This window comes from Urocitellus parryii, chromosome 6 (assembly GCF_045843805.1).
Source record: "Urocitellus parryii isolate mUroPar1 chromosome 6, mUroPar1.hap1, whole genome shotgun sequence".
In the NCBI taxonomy this organism is placed as follows: Eukaryota; Metazoa; Chordata; class Mammalia; order Rodentia; family Sciuridae; genus Urocitellus; species Urocitellus parryii.
The window spans coordinates 131,639,979-131,643,551 of record NC_135536.1 but is presented as its reverse complement, the minus strand read 5'-3'; the positions used below and the strand labels follow the sequence as shown (position 1 = coordinate 131,643,551).

The following is a 3,573-nucleotide window of genomic DNA, read 5'->3' as shown; positions in this document are numbered from 1 at the left end:
AGTTCTATTGTGTTATTGTGCAATGGTGTGATTATAGATAGCAATTGTGTACTGTATATCTAAAAAATCTAAAAGAAGGGGCTGGGATTGTAGCTCAGTGGTAGAGTGCTCCCCTAGCAAGCACAAGGCACTGGGTTTGAGCCTCAGCACCACATAAATGTAAAATAAGGATACTGTGTCGATCTAAAACTTAAGAATAAATATTTTCTTTAAAATCTAAAAGGATTTTGAATTTTTTTCCATAAAGAATTGATAAATATTTGAGTAGATATATATGTTTAACTCAGTTATAAAATGTGTACATGTATTTAAACATCACAATACTCCATTGATATGTACAATTTTTATGTACAAAAGATACAATCTATATACAGAGAAAAAAGGAACAGGATAAATTATTCATATTGTTTGAAACAATAATGACTTGATGATTTCCTCTAAATTAATGTCAAACACCAGACTATGGTTCTAGGAAGCTCAGAGAACACTAAACAGGATAAATGCCAAAGGAAACAAACCTGTAATTAGGCATATAATTTTCAAACAACAGAAAAACAAAGTTAAAGAAAAAAAAAATCCTGGGCTGGGGTTGTGGCTCAGCGGTAGAGTGCTTGCCTAGCATGCTTGAGGCCTTTGGTTCCACACTCAGCATCACATAAAAATAAATAAATAAAAATAAAGGTATTAAACAACAACAACAATTTTTTTTTTTTAATCCTGAGGGAAGCCATAGGGAAGCCAACTATAGTTGAGCTAGGCGTGGTGGCACATGCCTATAATCCCAGCTAGCTGGTTGAGGCAGAAAGATTCCAGTGAGACAATGTCTCAAAATAAAAATAATAAAAAGAGGGGTGGGGGCATGGCTTGATGGTAGAGCAGCTGCTTAGCATTTGTGCACCCTGAGTTCAATGCCTGGTACTGGAAAAAAGACTGGAGAGAGAGGAAGTGGGGAGAGAAGGGGGAAGGGGAGAGAGAGAGAGAGAGAGAGAGAAAGAGGGGGGAGAGAGAGAGAGAGAGAGAGAGAGAGAGAGAGAGAGAGAGAGAGATTGAGAGATGTTGATTGATTGAAAGTGTTGAGGAGGGAAAAAGAAAGAACCCAAATCAATCTGGAAATCTGTATCCTGTGAAATTATCCCTCAGTAATAAAGCAGTAATAAAGACTTTCTCAGACACACAAAATTGATGGAATTTGTTGGAATAAACTGACAAAATGTTAAAAGAAGTTTTTCAGGAAGAAAGAAAATAATATAAGGCTGAAACTCGGATCTCTTAAAGTACAACAAAGAAGGACTAAGTAAAAATTTAAAACTTTCTCTTTTTCTTTTTTTTTCCCCACTGTTAAAATTTTTTAACATCGGATTTTCTATCTCAACATTCAGTTGCTTTGGTTGGTGGGCAGTAAATGAGGCAAGATGCTGCGGAATCTGCTGTGTTTTCTTCAGATTGCCCAAAGGACCATCAGCACTGCTTCACACATTTTGAAAATAACATTCCAGAGAAACCAAAGCTGTTTCAGGAGGATAATGGAATTCCAGCGCATCTAAAGGGTGGAGTAGCTGATGCCCTGCTGTATAGAGCCACCATAATTCTTACAGTTGGTGGAACAGGTTATGCCATGTATCAGTTGGCCATGGCTTCATTTCCCAAGAAGCAAGATTGACTGCTGTCATCTCAGTAATCATTCGGTTCATTTTAATTCAGCTCTCTATGGATCAGTAGTCTGATAAATAACTGAGCTCTTCTTTGGGGATCAATATTTATTGACTTGTACTAACTGGCACCAATAAAGCAATCTTTACCCTGAAAAAAAAATTTAAATTTAATTTAAATTAAGTTTAATTTAAAATGGGATTATGTTTTTACAAGAAGATCTTAGAACACAAAGACTGATTTTTTTGTTGTTTTTTAATATTTATTTTTTAGTTGTAATTGGACACAATACCTTTATTTTATTTATTTATTTTTTATATGGTGCAGAGGATCAAACCCAGTGCCTTGCACCTGCTAAGTGAGCGCTCTACTGCTGAGCCACAACCTCAGCCCACAAAGATTGATTTTTAAAAAAATGGTTTCTTTCCTTCACTGAAACTCAAATATTAACACACACACACACACACACAAAAAAAAAATCTTAGGAATTTTTTTAAACAGCATGTTTTTCTTTTCCATTTCAATACATCTATAGTTGACAAACATGCAAAATAAATAATTGTCCAATCAAAGACCTTTAGTAAAAATATGCAAATTAAAAATGAAGTATTTGAGTGGCTGGGGTTGTTGCTCAGTGGTAGAGCATTCGTCTCAAATGTGTGAGGCACTGGGTTCAATTCTCAGCACCACATATAAATAAAAAATAAAGTTCCATCAACAACTAAAATGAATCAATAAATTTAAAAAATGAAGTACTTTGATTTACTTATTGGCCATGAAATCCAGTAAGAAACTTCCCTTTGTCCCTCCCCTCAAAATAGCTGCCACTAATTCCTTTCCAGAGGATTGATGGCATTAATCATACCTTAGCTCTCCCTTGTCAGCATCCATATATCCCTGGTTCAGCCTATGAAAATTAATGTTGTAGTTCTAGTTACTAAAAATGCCCCACCATCTTCTTCACCATGTTATACCTTGACAAGGAACCTATCAACCATGCCCAATTTGGGCAGTGACCCAGGAGAAACATAATGGCCTGACTGAAGAATTAACTATATACATTCTGGGTCTACCACTTAAAGAGGATATTAATGGAAATGTAAAATTTTAGGAGGCATTCTTTTTCTCTCCTGTCCAAGTTACCAGCATGTATAGTACCAGAAAATAAAGAATAGAGGAAGATGACATATACATGAAACCTCCCTAGAACTAAAAGCACACTAAATGAAATCCAAACTATAGTGGGCCAAAGAACTGACTCTTGGTGAGGAAGAGAATCATAAATTAGGGAACAACTTCAATGCATTGAAGGTTCAGCAATTTGCACTAGCATTATTAAAATTTTCATCTTTTCTAAGGGCTGTGCATGTGCTTCATTGTTGAATTTGGTACCAGCTGTTAAGAAATAGCCAAATAGATTATCCGCCACCCAACATCCACCTGCCAAGCGCCCACCATTTGCCTGTAGACCACCCACAGACTGCCCACTGCCCATTGTTACCTGGAAATCCATTGTCAGAAACCTGCAAGTTTGGTTACACATGGCCACTGCCATCTTGGGACACCAGCCAGGGCCTGAGAATCCAGGGCCAAGGGGCCTGCAGGTTTGTCACTGCCACTGCTGCCATCTTGGGGCATGGCTGCCTCAGTCTGAGTACACCAGCCAGGGCCTGGAGATATATTGATGGGGTATTTGCAGGTCTGGTTGCACCTGAGGTCCTCCTGCTGGGTGTGCTAGTGGTTGCCATCTCGCTGCCTCTTTGCAGAGTTGCTTCTTTGTGTGAGCACATCCCTGGTGGTCTCTCTGCAAGTTAGAATGGCATTGATATCTTGGGACTGCAGCAAGATGAATCCTGGAGAATCTGAAGCCCAGGTCCATCAGATTGCAGCTGAGACTGTGTGGGCCAGTCTGGGCCTGGCAAG

At 38.4% G+C, this 3,573-nt stretch overlaps 1 pseudogene; it reads left to right on the top strand.

Moving 5' to 3' along the window:
• Window positions 1–1,412: 1,412 nt before the first annotated feature.
• Window positions 1,413–1,660, top strand: LOC113182263 (cytochrome c oxidase subunit 7A2, mitochondrial pseudogene; annotated as a pseudogene).
• The last annotated feature ends 1,913 nt before the right edge of the window (window positions 1,661–3,573 follow it).